The sequence below is a fragment of the Mobula hypostoma genome, chromosome 3 (genome assembly GCF_963921235.1).
Source record: "Mobula hypostoma chromosome 3, sMobHyp1.1, whole genome shotgun sequence".
Lineage (NCBI taxonomy): Eukaryota > Metazoa > Chordata > Chondrichthyes > Myliobatiformes > Myliobatidae > Mobula > Mobula hypostoma.
In genome coordinates this window covers 66495135-66516012 of record NC_086099.1, presented here as the reverse complement: position 1 = coordinate 66516012, position 20878 = coordinate 66495135, and positions in this window count along the sequence as shown.

Below are 20878 nucleotides of genomic sequence, written 5' to 3'. Positions count from 1 at the left end.
TGAGATAGTAATGGTGAACAAAGAAATGGCAGAAGAACTTATCGAGTACTTTGCATCAACCTTCACTGTGGAAGACACTAGCAGTGTGCCAGAGGTCCGTGAGTGTCAGGGAGCGGGAGTGAGTGCCATTGCTATTACAAAGGAAAAAGTGCTAGGCAAACTCAAAGGTCTAAAGGTGGATAAATCACCTGGACCAGATGGACAACATCTCAGAGACTTGAGAGAGGTTGCTAAAGAGATAACAGATGCATTTTTCAAGAATCACTTGATTCTGACATGGTCCCAGAGGATTTCACGATTGCAAATGTCAGTCCACTCTTTAAGAAGATAGGAAGACAAAAGAAAGGAAATTATAGGCCAGTTAGCCTAACCTCAGTGGTTGGGATAGTGTTGGAGTCTAGTATTAAGTAGGAGGTTTCAAGGTACTTGAAGACTGATGATAAGTTAAGTCAAAGTCAGCATGGTTTCTGTCAAAAGAAATCTTGCCTGACAAGTCTGTTAGAGTTTTTTGAGGAAATAACAAGCAGGGTGGACAAAGAAGAGGCAGTGGATGCCATTTATTTGGATTTTCAGAAGGCATTTGATAAGGTGCCACATATGAGGCTGCTTAACAGGATAAAATCCTATGGCATTACAGGAAGATGCTGACATTGACAGTGGGATGGCTGACAGACAGGAGGCTGTGTGTGAGAATAAAAGAGGCCTTTTCTGGTTGGCTGCTGGTGACTAGTGGTGTTCCTCAGGGGTCAGTATTGGGACAGCTACTTTTCACATTGTTTGTCAATGATTTCGATAATGGAATTGATGGCTTTGTGGCAAGGTTTGCTGATGATATGAAGATAGGTGGAGGGGTAGGTAGTGCTGAGCAACCAATGCAATGCGATTGCAGCAGGACTTTGACAAATGAAAAAATGGACAAAGAAGTGGCAGATGGAATATAGTGTTGGATAATGTGTGATAATGAATTTTAGTAAAAGGAACAATACTGTGGACTATTATCTAAATGGGCAGAAGGTTCAAGCATCAGAGGTGCAAAGGGCTTGGGAGTCCTTGTGCAAGACTCCCAGAAGGTTAATTTACAGGTTGAGTCTGAGGTAAAGAGGGCAAATGCAATTTTGGCATTTATTTCAAGGGGAATAGAATATAAAAACATGGAGGAAATGCTAAGCCTTTATAAGGCACTAGTAAAGCTGCACTTGGAATATTGACAACTCATATCTCAGAAAGGATATGTTGTCAATGGAGAAATTCCCGAGGAGGTTGACGAGAATGATTCCGGGAATGAAGGTGTTAACATATGAGGAATATTTGGCAACTTTGGGCCTCTACTCACAGGAATTTAGAAGAATGCAAGGGGGGCGGTGGTTGGAATCTCATTGAAACCTATCGAATGTTGCCAGGACTAGATAGGGTGGATGTGGAGAGGATGTCTCCAGAAGGTATCCAGAACTAGAGGGCACAGCCTAGGGGTGACATTTTAGAACAGAAGTGTGGAGGATTTTTTTTAGGCGGAGAGTAGTGAATCCGTGGAAGGCTCTGCCACAGACTGCAGTGGAGGCCAAATCCATGGGTATAATTAAGGTGGAAGCTGATCGTTTCCTGATGGGTCAGGGGATCAATGATATGGCAAGAAGGCAGGTGTATCCAGGATCAGCCATGAAGGAATGGTGGAGCAGACTCATTAGGCTAAATGACCTAATTGTGCTTTGATGTCTTATCGTCTTATGGTACCTATATATCTGCAGTTCCATTATTGATGCCTGAAAACTGGCAAGATGTCCTTTTCCTAGAGTGTGCTTTAATAAGGCATATGCACCTTATCACTAGGAGGTGACCTACCGGTACTGTTCTATCTTTAAAATGGAGATGTTACATGATAAAGTATGTCAAAGGAGACAATGTAATCAAATTTCCTGATTAAAGAATCAAAATTAAGCTATTAAGTTACTTAAACAGGTCTCTAAAACTGCACAGAAGAGCATCATCTAATTTAAAAGACATCTGCTTCAGACTGTAAAGAACATCGCCAGAAGCCTGACTTTCTTCAGCAAGGATAAACAGCTCTGCAGTTGGAGATAAGAGCATTACTGGTGCTGCTTAGCATTTATTTTCTCTTGCTGTGTTTCTCCATTAGAAACAAATGCAACTGACGATAGCAGCCTTGGGGGTGAAAATTAGTTCTGAACATCTTTGAGCTGTACTGAATGAGCACAGAAGAGCTGAAAGGCCAAGACTTACCCAGGATTGGGCCTCAGACATCACGGGTGTAATGCTGGTGAGCTGCAGGATTTAATCATCTTGAGGCAGCCCTCGACTTAAAAGTATCAACACTTGCCTAAGCAAGGACCTGGATCCACTGCAATTTGCCTATGCACAACAGGTCTATAGCAACAATCTCACCTCGGATCACCTGGACAATAACAATATCTATGTCAGATTGCTGTTTATAGATTACGACTCAGTGTTCAGCATTATCATACCCTCAGTACTAACCAATAAGCTCCAAACCTGGGCTTCTGTACCTCCCTATCCAGCTAGATCCTTGTCCTCCTCATCAGGAGACCACAGTGAATGCAGATAGGAAGTAACAACTCAGCCTCACTAACATCAACACTGGCAAGTTTTGAGTCAAAACAACTTACGAATGTGTGCTTAGCCCACTGCTCTACTATCTCTCCACCCATGACTGTGTGGCTAGGCACAACTCAAATGCCATCTATAAATTTGTCAATGACACAACTATTGTTGACAAAATCTCCGACGATGACAAGGAAGCATAGAGGTCTGAAATAGATCAGCTAGTTGAGCAGTGTTGTAACAACTGAGCAGTGTTGCACTCAACTTCAGTAAGAGCGAGGGATTGATTGTGGATTTCAGGAAGGGGAAGTGGAGAGAACACACACCCATCCTCATTTAGAGATCAGCAGGTGAAAGGGTGAGCAGTTTTAAGTTCCTAGGTGTCAACATCTCTGAAGGCCTATGTCAGGACTAACATATTAATGAGATTACAAAAAAGGACAATAGCAGCTTATATTTCATTAGAGTTTGAAGAGATTTGGTATGTCACCAAAGGATCTCTCAAATTTCTACAGATGGAATGTGGGGAGCATTCTAACTGGTTGCATCACCGTCTGGTATGGAGGGGCCATTGTCCAGGATTGGATCAAGCTGCAGAAAGTTGCAAACTTTGCCAGCTCCATGATGGGCACCAGCCTTCCCAGCTGCATGGACATCTGCATCCATCATTAAAGACCCCCATCACCCAGGCCATGCCCTCTTCTCATTGCTACCATCAAGGAGGAGGTACAGGTGCCTGAAGACACACACTCAACTTCTTTCCCTCCGACATCAGATCCCGGGAAAGCTGAGAGGGTGTTTGGGGGAGGCTGAAGTGCGGAGAACAAATTGGTGATCAAGATTGGTGAGTGAGACAATTTGGAAGGGATAATCATGGACCAAAGTGGTGTAGCAATGGATTCAAAATGAGCACTCCTGCACTGTTCTGCTCTGCAGTAAGGTAATTAGATGAATTTTAAATGACCTTTTAAATGGTGCACATTTAAATAACATAATCAATGATATTCAGAAAGGTTTGCAGTTGTTCTTCTAATTTGGAAATACACAGTTTAATACTATTCTCAGTCAGCATGGTTCATTTGTGGGCTTGATTTCAGAAGATTTGTGGGGTTAAATCTAGAGGCTCTGATCTACAATTCCAGTGTTGCAATAGTGAAGACAAATAGTTAAATCTGATTCCTTGACCAATTGTACTAAAACTGGTTGTTCTAATAACACACATCAAAGTTGCTGGTGAACACAGCAGGCCAGGCAGCATCTCTAGGAAGAGGTGCAGTCGAGGTTTCAGGCCGAGACCCTTCGTCAGGACTAACTGAAGGAAGAGTGAGTAAGGGATTTGAAAGTTGGAGGGGGAGGGGGAGATCCAAAATGATAGGAGAAGACAGGAGGGGGAGGGATAGAGCCGAGAGCTGGACAGGTGATAGGCAAAAGGGGTATGAGAGGATCATGGGACAGGAGGTCCGGGAAGAAAGACAAGGGGGGGGACCCAGAGGATGGGCAAGGGGTATATTCAGAGGGACAGAGGGAGAAAAAGGAGAGTGAGAGAAGGAATGTGTGTATAAAAATAAGTAACAGATGGGGTACGAGGGGGAGGTGGGGCATTAGCGGAAGTTAGAGAAGTCGATGTTCATGCCATCAGGTTGGAGGCTGCCCAGACGGAATATAAGGTGTTGTTCCTCCAACCTGAGTGTGGCTTCATCTTTACAGTAGAGGAGGCCGTGGATAGACATGTCAGAATGGGAATGGGATGTGGAATTAAAATGTGTGGCCACTGGGAGATCCTGCTTTCTCTGGCGGACAGAGCGTAGATGTTCAGCAAAACGGTCTCCCAGTCTGCGTCGGGTCTCGCCAATATATAAAAGGCCACATCGGGAGCACCGGACGCAGTACTGACCTCTACCTTGCCGAGGCACAGCGACAACTCGCAGATACCTCCTCTTATTTACCCCTCGATCGTGACCCCACTAAGGAGCACCAGGCCATTGTCTCCCACACCATCACCGACTTTATCCGCTCAGGGGATCTCCCATCCACTGCTACCAACCTTATAGCTCCCACACCTCGCACTTCCCGTTTCTACCTCCTACCCAAGATCCACAAACCTGCCTGTCCTGGCCGACCTATTGTCTCAGCTTGCTCCTGCCCCACTGAACTCGTTTCTGCATACCTCGACATGGTTTTATCCCCCCTTGTTCAATCCCTTCCGTCCTATGTTCGTGACACTTCTCACGCTCTTAAACTTTTCGATGATTTTAAGTTCCCTGGCCCCCACCGCTTTATTTTCACCATGGATGTCCAGTCCCTATATACTTCCATTCCCCATCAGGAAGGTCTCAAAGCTCTACGCTTCTTTTTGGATTCCAGACCTAATCAGTTCCCCTCTACCACCACTCTGCTCCGTCTAGCGGAATTAGTCCTCACTCTTAATAATTTCTCCTCTGGCTCCTCCCACTTCCTCCAAACTAAAGGTGTAGCTATGGGCACCCGTATGGGTCCTAGCTATGCCAGCCTTTTTGTTGGCTTTGTGGAACAATCTATGTTCCGTGCCTATTCTGGTATCTGTCCCCCACTTTTCCTTCGCTACATCGATGACTGCATTGGCGCTGCTTCCTGCACGCATGCAGAGCTCGTTGACTTTATTAACTTTGCCTCCAACGTTCACCCTACCCTCAAGTTTACCTGGTCCATTTCCGACACCTCCCTCCCCTTTCTAGATCTTTCTGTCTCTGTCTCTGGAGACAGCTTATCCACTGATGTCTACTATAAGCCTACTGACTCTCACAGCTATCTGGACTATTCCTCTTCTCACCGTCTCTTGCAAAAACGCCATCCCCTTCTCGCAATTCCTCCGTCTCCGCCGCATCTGCTATCAGGATGAGGCTTTTCATTCTAGGACGAGGGAGGTGACTTCCTTTTTTAAAGAAAGGGGCTTCCCTTCCTCCACTATCAACTCTGCTCTTAAACGCATCTCCCCCATTTCACGTACATCTGCTCTCACTCCATCCTCCCACCACCCCACTAGGAATAGGGTTCCCCGGTCCTCACCTACCACCCCACGAGCCTCCGGGTCCAACATATCATTCTTCGTAACTTCTGGACCTCCAACGGGATCCCACCACTAAACACATCTTTCCCTCCCCCCCTCTGTCTGCATTCCGCAGGGATCACTCCCTACGTGACTCCCTTGTCCATTCGTCCCCCCCATCCCTCCCCACTGATCTCCCTCCTGGCACTTATCAGTGTAAGCGGAACAAGTGCTACACATGCCCTTACACTTCCTCCCTTACCACCATTCAGGGCCCCAAACAGTCCTTCCAGGTGAGGCAACACTTCACCTGTGAGTCGGCTGGGGTGATATACTGCGTTCGGTGCTCCTGATGTGGCCTTTTATATATTGGCGAGACCCGACACAGACTGGGAGACCGCTTTGCTGAACATCTACGCTCTGTCCGCCAGAGAAAGCAGGATCTCCCAGTGGCCACACATTTTAATTCCACATCCCATTCCCATTCTGACATGTCTATCCACGGCCTCCTCTACTGTAAAGATGAAGCCACACTCAGGTTGGAGGAACAACACCTTATATTCCGTCTGGGTAGCCTCCAACCTGATGGCATGAACATCGACTTCTCTAACTTCCGCTAATGCCCCACCTCCCCCTCGTACCCCATCTGTTACTTGTTTTTATACACACATTCTTTCTCTCACTCTCCTTTTTCTCCCTCTGTCCCTCTGAATATACCCCTTGCCCATCCTCTGGGTCCCCTCCCCCCTTGTCTTTCTTCCCGGGCCTCCTGTCCCATGATCCTCTCGTATCCCTTTTGCCTATCACCTGTCCAGCTCTCGGCTCTATCCCTGCCCCTCCTGTCTTCTCCTATCATTTTGGATCTCCCCTTCCCCCTCCAACTTCCAAATCTCTTACTCACTCTTCCTTCAGTTAGTCCTGACGAAGGGTCTCGGCCTGAAACGTCGACTGCACCTCTTCCTACAGATGCTGCCTGGCCTGCTGCGTTCACCAGCAACTTTGATGTGTGTAGCTTGAATTTCCAGCATCTGCAGAATTCCTGTTGTTTCGTTGTTCTAATATTCTTGTTGGTGGAACCTTGTTTGTTACTATTTTTTCCAAAATTATGATAGTGAAAACTCTTTAAAAACTCCTTTCTTAATTTCTTTTACAATTAGTGGTCAAACTGAATGGCAAAGATGCACTAGTCATATTGTTGAACATTGAAATTTAATGGGAAATTTGGTAGCAAACCACTGCAAGAGAAGAAAGAAGTACTTATCAACGCCATCACTGAACAGCTTCAGGTACAGTGCTTAGAATCTCACTGCAGTTTGTTTTAACCTTCTTGATATTGATTTCACTGTTACTATTTATTATCATGTAGTCAGCATTAAATTGCAGTACAGTATTGATAATGAAGTACATAAGACAAAATTATGCACATATTATTAAATGACAATGTGTTTTAGCGTGTTGAAGACACTAATTGAGGTGACTGAAACACTGTAAAACACAGAAAAAGGATGTATCATTTGAGTAAAATAATATTTGGAATAATGTCAAGAATTAATGAGAACAATTCACAAAATGAAAGAGGAAACTTTCAAAAATTAAATTACAGGTGTTCCATCAAGATGAATGCTCCAGATGGTCAGAACAATGGAAATGATGCTATAATAAGAATCAAAGCTGTGACAGTATACATCAGATGGAGGTGTCAAGACCCTGTTCTGAGGCTTGCTGCCTAGGGAGGAGCTTGAGAGACAGAAACCTAAATTCAGCATATTAAGCAATGGCATCTTAATCCAACTATCACATTAGTTTTTACTTCCTGATCTGGCATAATTACCCAGCGGTGGACACAAAGAGGAACCGCGTGACATTACCACAACCCAGTAATTAAAGGGATGTTCCATAAAATAGAATTTTTTGATCTCTAGTTTGATCCAAATGACAATGAATTGTCACAGTGGCCACTGGATAGTAAAAGGCACCTGCAGTGCATTCTTTGGTACTACAAGGAGTTTCAACCCAGATTTCTTGTGCTTTGGAGCAGTTTTATGCAGTGAAGTAGCTGTGAGAGGCAGAGACATATCCTATCCTAGCAAAAAAGTTCCGTTCCATCATGAGGGTATGGTTCGAGATGGCACAGGGGGAAGTCAGCCGAAAGATGAGCTGTTTAATGTGTAGCTGATGTAAACTTTACAGGCAGCATGTGACCAACTTCTCTTCAAATGTTGTTTGAGCAAATATATCAATGCAGGGACTTACTGGGATTCTTCACCTGAATCTGTAGAAGTTTAAGCTTGGATATCTTTGTAAACAAAGCCATTCGAAGAAAAGAATCTTTAAGCATTTATAAAATAAGTAACCTTGTCTTGTTAGTTTCGGCTGCTGGCTGCACTCAAGCATCAGAGAGAGGGCAATGTTTTAAACTTTGAAGATTTAGACTGATTATGAATGTTATGCACATTCATCATAATCCGTCCATGTCAACCATTCCTTCACATCATTCCTTCCATGATCTTGCAGGTACTCTGTTTTTCTCTCATATCCTAACCATTCGTCACTGCTATTCACACTGCTCCTTATGGAATTCTACTCCTTGCTCCGATGGCTATTCACACAAAATCCACAATGTAAACACATCCTTTTTCAGACATTCCTGAGTGAGATCTTGCCCATTTTGTAAGAGAGGACAGCATAAAGAATTAGGGAGAGGAAAATTCTTTATGGCCTTTCTATGTGAGAAGTGGAGATAGGGAAATGCTGGAGACCAGTGATGCTTCATGCTCCCTGAACACAGAGATACCACCTTATGGTGACAGATCAAAAAAAACTCAGCAATGCCTACACACATATGAGGGAGATACAAGGTGTACAAAAATTAAGAGGCGTATAGATAGGGTATATGCAGTCAGGATTTTTCCACTGAGGTTGGGTGAAACTACAACTAGAGGCCATGGGTTGAGGAGGAAAGTTGAAATGTTTATGGGGAACTTAAGCGAGAATTTCTTTACTCAGAGCGTGGTGAGAGTGTGGAACAAGCTGTTAGCAGAAGTGGCGGGTGTAGGTTCAATTTCAAAATTTAAGAGAAATTCGAATAGGACATTGATGGGAGTGGTATGGATGCAGGTCAATGGGATGAGCCTGGATAATAGTTTGGCATGGACTAGCTGGACCCAAGGGCCAGTTTCTGTGCTGTAGTGCTCTATGACTCTAACTTTATATGCTAATCAACTCTTAGACATCCCACAGGGCAAAATGCATGCACATGTTCAACAGGCAGTGTCGGTGGATAGAGTAACAATTTCATGTCATCGTGTTTCTAACTGAATTGATGAGTATTTCCAGCATCTATTTTACAGTAATATATTGACTTGATTACAGCAGAGAATGAAAAGTGGTTACCTTTATAATAGCAACTTATAACATTCTTATCTTGTCAATATTATTTCATATGTTTTCTTTTCATGAGAGTTTCCACATCCACATGATAAAATACCAGAGGAACTTGTTTCTTTTAAGTGTGCACTGTCACAGCTCATCTGCATATCCTTCTTCTTACTGCACAATCTTTTCTGATTCATAAGCAGGACCTAACAGGGAACACATATGACTTTCATTTTCCTCACTGCTTGCTCCTTCTTCATTTCAGATACTAGGAATGAGAACATCGGTAAATATGGGAAGAGAAAGAAGATGTTGAAGTTTAAGAGGTGATACTAATCTACTGTACATGTGTAGCCTTAAGAGCGGACAATGGCTTTGCTCTAATTGTAAAGGCAAGGATGAAGAAAGCATCCATAAAATTTCTTTGGAGTCTGGATGTGGGTACCTTCTGCATCAGTTAGCTTGCTTCTCCTTTATTAGTCATGTGCTTATGTCAATGAATCACACTGTTTTAAAAGCCTGGATGATGAATTTTAGTCTTAATTTGAATTTGCCTGGTGATGTTAAACCATAAATTTGCAGGATCTTCACTCAGCGATGATTTTATGGAGCAGTACAGAGGAGCTACTGGTATCCACACACCTTGAGTATATCGTGTCATCTGATTGTAACATAGGATGTCTCAGGGATAACAGAGAAGGATGCACATGGTTTTTGAGGTAATCCTGGAAGTTTTGATAGAGGAAATCGAGAACAAGAGAGTGACCGGGACTCATGGGCGTGAAAATTACTGCCGCACATTCCCCACCCTCCCATCTTCTCTACTGTAACTGTGGGTGCTGCTTTGCCTAACCTCTTTACTTCCTTTCATTCTTTTCTAGACCAGAGTGCCCCCAACCAGATACATATAACCAAGCTCTCTGGTTCATTGCTAATTCATCCATGTGTGACCAATGAAACCAGAAGGGCCTGTTACTGTGCTGTATCTCTAAAAAATAACAAGAGGATGCTGCATCAACTAAAGGGGAAGTACCAATAGATAAAGAAAATGCTAGCAATTTCTTTGTGAATTAGATAATTCTGAAGTGCATAGGGCAACATTAATGGGAATGCCACAATCTTCCAATCTACCCTGGAAATGAGAACAACACTAAGGGCTTCATTTTAGATAATCTGATATTTCTGGTGGAGGTTCAACTGAATCTTTACAAATTGCTGTAAAGCAACATGCACAACATGTTGGAGAAACTCAGCAGGCCGGGCAGGATCCGTGGAAACGAACAGTCAACGTTTCGGGCCGAAACCCTTTGTCAGGACTGAAGAGGGAGGGGGCAGAGGCCCTATGAAGAAGGTGGGGGGAGGGTGGGAAGGAGAAGGCTGGTAGGTTCCAGGTGAAAAACCAGTAAGGGGGAAGATAAAGGGGTGGGGGAGGAGAAGCAGGGAGGTGATAGGCAGGAAAGGTGAAGAAGGAATAGGGGAAAGCAAAATGGATAGTAGAAGGATAGTACAATAAAAACAGAAGGAGGTGGAACCGTGAGGGAGGTGGCAGAGTGAAACTGGGATGGGGGAAGGGAGGAGGAGGGAATTACCGGAAGTTGGAGAATTCTATGTTCATACCAAGGGGCTGGAGACTATCTAGATGGTGTATGAGGTGTTGCTCCTCCAACCTGAGTTTGGCCTCATCATGGCAGTAGAAGAGGCCATGTATGGACATATCCGAATGGGAGTGGGAAGCAGAGTTGAAGTGGGTGGCAACCGGGAGATCCTGTCTGCTGTGGCGGACGGAGCAGAGGTGCTCGACGAAGCGATCCCTCAATCTATGTCGGGTCTCACTGATGTAGAGGAGGCCGCACCAGGAGCACCGGATGCAATAGATGACCCAACAGACTGACCTGGAAGGACTGTTTGGGGCCCTGAATGGTGGTGAGAGAGGAGGTGCAGGGACAGGTGTGGCACTTACGCTTACAGGGATAAGTGCCGGGTGGGAGATCCGTGGGGAGGGACGTGTGGACCAGGGAGTCACGGAGGGAATGAGCCCTGCGGAGAGGGGAGAGGGGTATTTTGTATTTACAAATTGCTGTAAAGGCAGCAAGGAGTGACGTGGAATGGGGGGGGGGGGGAATGTGTAGCATTTGGTGTATTCCTATTTCCAAATCTTAACTTTGTCTTGCCTTGTTATTTTGTGTTGACTATTACAATACTGTCACGCCTGTCTGCCCAATATATGTACATTCAACAAAAATGGGTTCCACAAAAACTGTGGATTTTTGCATCACTTGCACTAAGCTTTGTTCACCCATCAGCTTTATACTTGAAAACTGTCAGTGTAAGTCCTCAACCCCTTCATGGTCTTGCCTCTATAACTTTGCAATCCACACTAGCACTTTAACCTTGTAAGATTTCTGTGTCCTTCTGATTTTGAATCGCTCTGTTCCCCTGCCCTCTTATTATATTTGGAAGCTTGATCTTCAAGCAAGCTTTTGGTCATGTCTATCAATACTTCTGTATATAGTTCACTGACAATTATTTATTCCCATGAAAAAACTTAGAATGCTTTTTATTACACCAAGAACATTTTATAAGTGCAGTTTCTGATCACAGTAGATCAACAACACGGTTTACATTATTTTCATTCTTTGAAGTCAATGGAAATAGATATCTTGAGATGTGAGCTCCCAACCTATGATAAGCTCTTTCATGTCATACACAAAGTCAAATTTATCCACAGGGAGTCTTACAGCTAATGGTGTTTTTTATCAGAAAAAAATCGTTGCTTTTCTGATTAGGATTGATACTGAAGGATATAGGAATAAATTGGGACACAAATAGTGAAGCTGCATAGAATGAAATATCCACTCTCTCTTCGAGGGCTAAAGAGCTTCTCATTGCTGGATTTGCTTGAAGCTTCTTAATTACATTCTCACATCCTCTAGTTTTGTGCCCTCTGTCCAAATTAAAACATCTCCTTAGATTTACATCATTTATGCCTTTCAGCACATTACACCCTGGGACCATAGCCAATTCCCCCTCAATAGGATACATTTGATATACATATTACCACTTCTACTCAGAAATGATTTTAGCAGCAGGCCTGAGTAGATCAGGAGAATGTAAATGGAAAAGTTGGATGAAGTTGGAAACACTCACAAACAAGAGAAAATCTGCAGATGCTGCAAGTCCAAGCAATACACACAAAATGCTGGAGGAAATCAGAGAAGTTGGAAGCTGAAAACACAGCAGGTCAGGCGATGTCTGTAAAAAGAGAAACAGGGTTAACATTTCAGGTTGAATACCCTTCATGAAAACTGGGAAACAGAGGAATGGTAGCTTTAAATAGGAGAGAGGGTGACAGTCTCATCTTGTGTCCCATGTCCTCATCCAGGTAGCCTCACTGGTGATTATCATGACTGATTCCCATCTAATTGTTGAATTATATGGAGTATTACAACTCCAGTTTAGACCTGCTAGCTAAAGTGTTTTCATTTTCAGTATGAATCCGAATCACTGTATTGCCAGTATGTGAAACATACCAGAATTGATTGTGGTTCATTGCCAAGCATAAAACACAAGACAATATTATAAAAGATAACACAGCAACCAACAGTTTACCAGATAATAGTGCAAATGGCCATGAGCAATCAACCATTAGCAGAATAGTCACTTGTGCAAATGTCAATAATCAAACTTAAGTAAATGTGTACATATGAATAGATTAAATAATTATCAACAGAACAAGGACAGCAGGAAAGACCAAGAGGCATTGAAGTGTGATTGGAGACAGTCCCAAATCTAATTTGTAATTTTCTTTTTCAGCTCAGGAGCATTAATATCAATGTCATCACTACTGTATTGAAGTCTGCTGGACTCAACAGATTCTAGGATCCTTTATGCTTCACATAACTAACAACAGTCTGAAAAGCTTGCTGAGAAAGAAAATCTTTAGATACCTACATTGGTGGTATATGTGTTCAATCAAAGTGACACATGTAGGCTGGAGAACAGTCTAATTAGTAAAGCTTTAAATTGTTTACCAATTTACAAAGAACTTGCATTGAAAAACACAACCCACACTAATTGTTTACTGTTTAGTATTTCACAAACTGTTTAAGTGGTGTGTGTAAGCAGAAGTTGCTTGTCCAACTATTTTAAGTCAACCATAAAAATTGCATCAGCTGTGAATTAGTCTTGGCAGATAAAGTTTCTGCTAATTTTTTCTCTAAAAAAATCCAGGAAGATAGTTGTGAAACAATTATATTTGAAATGCTAATGGTGAGGAATGTTGTATATGATTTGAAGCTACTGCATGTTGAAATTCAGAGATAAGGTGCTTTTGTAAATCTACATGAAAACAAAATGTAGGATTTTTCCAGAAGGCAGTAGGATGTATAGATTTAGAGTTTTCTGCAGGAGTGCTGTGGAGAGCAGCAGGGCACCTATAACTTTTCCCCACTTGAACTTACAACCTTGGCAGCCTGATTGAGGCTGGGGGTCATGCTGGTAAATAGCATGTCACATAATGCTATAGCCTGCATGATCAGATAGAAATGGCAGTGAAGGGATAGACTGTGAGATAATATGCGGGTGGGTGGGAGGATCACTAATATTGATGTGGGTGGAATTCTGATAGGATTTAGAGATGAAGTGGAGAGTGGTGTAGGAAAAGGAGTGTTTGATTCTGAGCTTGCACAGAGTAAATATGTCATGGAATGGAGATCTCATTGGGATCAGTTGTGTACAAAAATCCTCAAATTTCTGGTCCACAGATAATTGCTGAAAAGAACTTCTCACATGCATGCATACTTTGGAGATCGAGTCTTTTATAATACTCTGTAAAAATCCAGCAGCAGACAGGCTTTTCACACCAGTTGGCTGAACTGGGACTGTTGCACTCTGTACAAGGTGTGGGACGGTGCTGTGTGAGAGCACTCTGTACAATGCATGGGACTATCATGGTCCAGATCGGGGTCTCTTTAAATTTACTTCGTTTATGTTACGATCCGGACCGTTGACTCCCTATTTCCCTTTGGTTCCCTGTTTTCCCGTGTCCCTCGGCCTTGGTGATTAGAGGCAATATACTCTCGGCTGAACCGGTAGTTCATAGTCTCCGGCTTTCAGCTGTTCGGCATGAGAGCGTCTGCAAAGTTACTAAAGCTATGGCGTGCCAATGTCATCTGGCCGGAGCAAGCCTAGTCTCCGCCCGAAGCCAGTGCCGGTAATTCGCCTTTCCTCACCGGAGCAACCCTGTCAAGTTACCTCGCCAAAGCGAGCCTGCAAAGTTTCCTCACCAAGGTGGGTCCATCAGTTAACCCGCCGGAGGGAATCAATAACCGCTGTCTACTGTTCCCGGGCCGAGGCGAGAGCGTTCTGTCACAATGGGGGGATTGGGAGTAGGGGTGGACCCAAATGCAAGACACATCTTGTGAGGTTAATTAAATTGAGTTTATTGTTTGATACTGGGAGAGCAAAGCAGAAGCAGGACTAGGGAAATGGACAAGGACGGTGGACTACGACTAGGCTGGGACAAGGGTCTGGGCTAGGACTCGGAATCGGATCCCAGTTCCTGGCTCGGATTCCTTACCGTAGCCTCTTCATGTTGCCTCCAGTTCTGGGATCCGATTCCGAGTCCTAGCCCAGACCCTAGTCCCAGCCTAGTCGTAATCCTGAGTCCTTGTCCATTTCCCTAGTCCTGCTTCTGCCTTGCTCTCCTGGTATCAAACAATAAACTCAATTTAATTAACCTCACAAGATGTGTCCTGCATTTGGGTCCACCCTGGCTCCCAATCCCCCCATTGTGACAGGGACGGTGCTGTGTGAGAGCACTCTGTACAAGGTGTGGGATGGTGCTGTATAAGAGCACTAAGCAAGGCAGATGTAGATGGAAAGGAGGCTGTAAGGGATGAGACATTTGTCAACTTTTGAATGAAATGGGCTGTGATGCCATTTATAGGGTTGGCTTGCAATACAAATTTTACTTGTGCTACAACGAAGTAGCATTGGCTGCACAAGCTTTTGGAGTTGGCTATGCTGAAAGATTTATGCTGTACTTTTCCATTCTGAAAATTTTTGGTCAATTTGCCAATATATCAGGCATTTTATTATATGTTCCCATGAAGCATGCTCTATTGAATACTGCTTTGAAATTGTCACCTGAGCCCAGAGTTGATAAGCAAGTGTGAAATCTCATTCAACAGCAAGAGGTTACTATCCATCACCACAACCCACCCTGGCCTCCTTTGTCCCAGTGTCCTGACAGATGCAGATCTTGGTTTTATACCATCTGCTAAATTATACACAGAATCAGTATTTGAGCTGAGTTGTTAATTTGAGTAACACTGCCTTCATCGTCACTATCTTGTTGTTTCTTCACTTTCTGGCCAGTTTGCTGCTTGGATGATTAGAGTGAAAAGGGAACGAGGCTGATGGTTTTGATGTGTGGTGCGTAGAAGTGCAGCTAGAGAGATGTGAAGGCTCTCACGATCAACGTTAGAAGCGAGAGTGGGTTGAAAGGGAACTGGGAAGTGAGAAGAGCAATAAGATGTGAGGATTCTCTCGTATTCAACGACTTCATCCTTGGCACTAGCAATGGCAACTACAATAATGTGCTGTGCCATCTTGGGGCATGTGGCCATGTTAGTTTTAGTTATTTCGAACCTTGTTGCATGAGAGAAAGGAAGTTGCATCTGTGAGTGGCTTGGGAGATGGGATCGAAGCAGCATAAAGCTTGTGCCTCTTCCCCTTTACACGTAATCCAGTGAGCTGCCAATGCAATGTCTTGCTCTCAGCTATTCTCAGCCATCCTTAATGCTTCCTGGGTTGGATTATCTTCATGAGTGACTATGAAGAACTACTCCAGCCCCATTGCAACTCAGTTTTAAAGACGTAGAATCAGATTCAGCAGAAGTTAGTCTCCCAGAGGTCTGACCCACTGCTCACCTGTCTAGTCAACCTGCATAGTGGCCTGCACTGGCTGGGTGCTAAGATCCTTCAAATGAATGAGCCCCATTAAATCTGCTTGCTTCTAGAATCAGCGGACACAGATGAATTATCTGGTGCAGCCGTTGCACTCCGGGTCCTGATGAATTTAGTGCCACAGTCCCCTTTGAAGAATTGAAAGTTTAATGTTATGCTTGTGAAGGAGCTGGAATATGGATATGAAAGGACTTGGAATTGTGTCAAACTTCTGGTGGTGTCAGTGAAGCAGGGATGGGAGGAGGGACATGAGCACTTGAGTAGAATCTCGGGGTCTATAAGTCTCTGGCTTCTGGGATATTTGACAACAATCTAATTGATCCTGGCATGTAAAGACAATCGCTTACAGAGCATCCGAGCCACATGAGTGCACTGTATTGCTTCTGTTGGGTTATGTGGCAGATGGCACAAATCATAACAAAGTCTCTTGTCATCCTTTGTGACTCTTCCTCCTCCAGTTCCTCCTCCCTGACACTGAAATCATAAACTGGGCATCCCTGAGAGGAAACTTCCCTTCCATTTTATGAATTCAAAAAAGGTTTTTAAAATTTTGACTTTTTAGATCAGTTTAGCCCCTCAAAATAAATGTACAAACATTTTCAAAGTAAGCCATTCCAAGGAAATATGGTATTTCCTCCAAAAGTATCCCACTTTTGATTCTTAGTCCTCTTGCAATTTGGCCATTCAATCAATTGAGGAGAGTGATTTTTTTCCATCTGGTGAAATCAGTAAGAGGTGTAAATCTTTGGGCTGGTTGGAGAAGCAGCCCCATTATTGAAGGTCAGCTTTCTTCCAGTGAGGTTGTAACTTCCATTGGATTGGTAGCAATTTACTGTTGGCACCTTTCATGATTTTCGTTTCTTTTGCTGTTGTTGCTGATTACTAAGCAACAGTCATAAAAGGGGTACATGCAAGGGGTACCTGGACTTTCCATTCCATGGTGGAACTCATTTTGTATTATTTTGCATTGAACTATCACAACTTCTCTACCAAACAACAATTGCCATTAAATGCTGTCTCTCAATAACTTGTAGCTACATGGCCTGAAGTTGATAAAGACTTTTAGGCTCTTCTCCTCTCTCTGCATTGTTACCATATCTTGCGTTGCTGCAATATCTCTTTTAATTGCTTTCTCCTCATCAGCAAACCAGAGGGATTTGCCAAGTTCACTTTCACTCTCTATGCTATTATGAAAATTTTTGAGCAATGAACAATTCTTCGCCATATGAAATTTTTTGTTATTTTGTGTTTATTATTTCTGTAACAAAACCATAAAAGACAATAAATGAAAACCAAGTTCAGTGTTCTTGGTATAAATCGTATATAATCCTTGAATTGGAGAGTAGGTTATAACTCGGTGAGTAGTACCCTTGATTTTGGGATAAAGAAGTATAATTTCAAGTTCCACTTCAGAAATTTGAGCTCCTAAAACTAGGCTAAACCCTTCAGTATTTTATGGAGGGTGCACTGGACTATCCAGGATGCTACTTTTGAATAAAATAAGATCTTGTCTGCTCTGCCAAGCCTAAGTAAAAGAAAACTTTTCAAGAAGAGCAGGGAATTATTCCTAACATTCTGATTTATCACATAAGTTATGGGAGCTTACTCTGTTCAAGGTGGCAATGTATTTTCCTCATTACAAATGAGGCAATGACTGTGAAGATTTTCATTGACTGTGATGTACCTTGAAGTGACCTGAAGCTATGAAAATAGTTTTATGAATTCAAAAATTTCTTTCATTTTTTAATAAATTCTAAGGTAGATAAAAGGAGACAGGGTCCAATCCCAAACCGGAATGGATAGGATAGATAATATTTTATCTCAAACCTTATTGTCACCAACTTGGCATTTATGTTACTCGGAGGTAATTATCAGTAAGTCCATCTTCCAAGTCCTTTCTCAAGAAAAGCTGATGAGATTCCCAAGGTAACACAGATTCAAACCTCTCAAGTAGTATCTTTCTAAACTGGTATTTCAACAAAGGGTGGTAAGCATATAACTTCACCATTTGCAAACATATCCTCATCATCTTTCCCTTCAGCCACTTCCCCTCCACTCCCCTAGCAGCGTCTGAACTGGAGGAAAAGGATTCTGATGAATTCAAAGTCTTCCGGGGAACTGCCCAAATTTCCAACCTACTTCTGCTCCTAAAAGGAATGATATTTCCAAGTTATTATTTATATATATCTTTAGCTTCAAGAATGGCGGTAGGAATTTGAACATTATTTAAATTCTTTGGAAGACTTCAAAATCTCTGAAGCCATACCTTCATTAGTTTCTGAGATAAATTCTAGGAAATGTATTAAAAGTTGCATTTCCTGGTCTAACAACTTAAATAGTATTGTAGTAAAAAATGATTACAACATGCAGCATCATGAGTAATCCTTCATTCGAAAACTAAGTCCTACCAATGAATATTTTGCATCAAGGTGCTTTTCAGTGCAAGCACCTTCATGTGGTCTTTGTAGATGATAAAGGAGTTTGTATTCTGAAATTAAGAAGCTTTACTAATGAGTTCAATTTCAATAATTGCCCCTTAATGATTTTCACACTCAACATTTAACCAGGCTCCTGATTTAAAAAAAAAATATAGATCTCACTAAGGCTGGTAATGGATCGTTTTATAGCAGTCCTGAATGTAATATTTATGCACAAATAATTTTCATTAAAAATGAATTTTTACACATTAAAAGCTCACAGAATAACGTAAATGAGTGTATAATATATCGTTATACCTATTAAGGATATGACATATGTTTAATGTGATCTAGTTTTGTTTCTAACAGTCTGCATATGCAGACTTCCCTTAGATGAATTATAGTATGGGATTTGCCTTCCCTAGTTAACTGTTCTTCTGCCGCCTTGTTTATTATTTTATTTGTCAGATACGTATCACCATCAGGCTCAAGGATAATTTTTATTCTCTTGTTACGAGTCTATTGGACAGTGCCCTAATGCAATAAAATGGACTCTTGACCTCACTGTCTACTTCGTTGTAGCCTTGTACCTTATTGTCTACTTGTGCTGCACTTTCTCTGTAGCTGTAACACTTTATTCTGCACTTTGTTCTTGTTTTCCCTTGTACTACCTCAATGCACCATTGTAATGAAATGATCTATATGGGTGGCATGCAAAACAATGTTTTTTACTGTACCTCAGTACGTGTGACAATAATAAACCAATTTACCAATGCAATGGATACAATTGCTCCAGCGACTTAGAAGTTGGTACATCTGGAACAGGTAATGTAATACTACAAATGGAAGTAATGCTCATCATACAAGTTCTTGAAACCTAAAAGAGAAAGTCAGTCAGAGCTCTTTATCAACAGCAATTTATTTGAATAGATAGTTCATGTAATTTTGTTTTAGATAATAGCGTCAGACATGCAAACAACACACATAAAAGTTGCTGGTGAACGCAGCACGCCGGGCAGCATCTCTAGGAAGAGGTGCAGTCGACGTTTCAGGCCGAGACCCTTTGTCAGGACATGCAAAGCTGGCTTGTCCACCGATCATCCAATCATTCAACAACATTCTAAGTTTTCAGCACCATTGTCTTCGGTAGCAAAAGCAATCGGAAAAGCTCCTTATGTGGGCAGCCCAGCTGATGTTGTCAGAGATATTTTTTGAAGCAAGGCCAGGATGGGACAATGGTAGCAACTTTTCTGAGTTTTTATATTCTATCTGATCAGGATTAAAGTGTTTCTTGGGTAAGCTGCTAAAGAACAACAAAAAATGGACTTTATCCACTCAGTATAAAATTCCTAGGGGAGCTGGTTGTCATGAAGATATTAGTGACAAATTGGAAAAAAGAGCCAAAGAAATAGCTTAAAAAGCAGCCACTAGCAAGATGGTTAACATCAATGAAGGAACAGGTTGATTACCAGGAATATATAAATTTTGAAACGAGCATTAGAAACAAGAGTTCAGAACAGAAATAAATATATTATCAATTGCATTACTGCATCTAATGGTTTGAAGCTAAATCTCAATATATATTTTAAAAGTATCATGCAACCTGTGAATTTAATTGGCTTACAGTCTACCTTGTTTAAGTGTTTGTAAAAGAGCTGGATTGTTCCACCAGTCAGCAGGTGAGATTGTGGGAAAATCAACATTAAAGATCTAGACCTAGAAATTAGATTGTAAGCCACCCATATTTTTGGATACTATGTACCAATTTTGACCTTGCAAGGGATGGATTGCACTGGAAAGGTAAACTGTTTCCAAGTGAAATTGCACTAGTTGAGAAATTGGACCGGACTTTTCAAGATTACATTAACGATAACAATTAGCTTTATTTATTTACATCAAAACATACAGCAAAATGTGTCACTTGTGTAATGACCAACATAATTGAAATATGTGTTGGCACCAACATTGCATACCGACAATTTACTAAATATGGAATGTGGGAGGAAACCAGAGAACACGGAGGAAACCCATGTGGTCATGGGGAGAATGTTCAAACACCTTACAGGGAGAGGTGGGAACATCTGCTGTTCTTGTCAGGCCCACACCAAAGGATGTTATGTTTTTGCGTAAGATGGATTAACAAATTTACTACCATGTATTGGGCTATAAAACAGGGTGGAACAGCTGAAATGGAATTTGAAACATGTTCTGCTTCTTTCTTGCTGTTTTTGTAAGGTAACAAAACATTATTGATGCTATTTAAAGGGCTTTCTTTGGAAGTGACTGAAGGCAGCTGGGGTACCTTCCAGAGTTTATGGGCTGTACTACAGCTAAAAGGAGGTGCTTTTCCAACATTCATGATCACTCAGAATGGGTCTGGGAACCCAGGTATGGAGCAGAGACATAGCCGTAGTGAAATGCCTTCTCCCGTGGGATCTTTACTGACATCATATCTTGCTTAGACATCTACAATAGACAATGCACTCACAAGTTCAGACTTTCCAACAATGCTGTC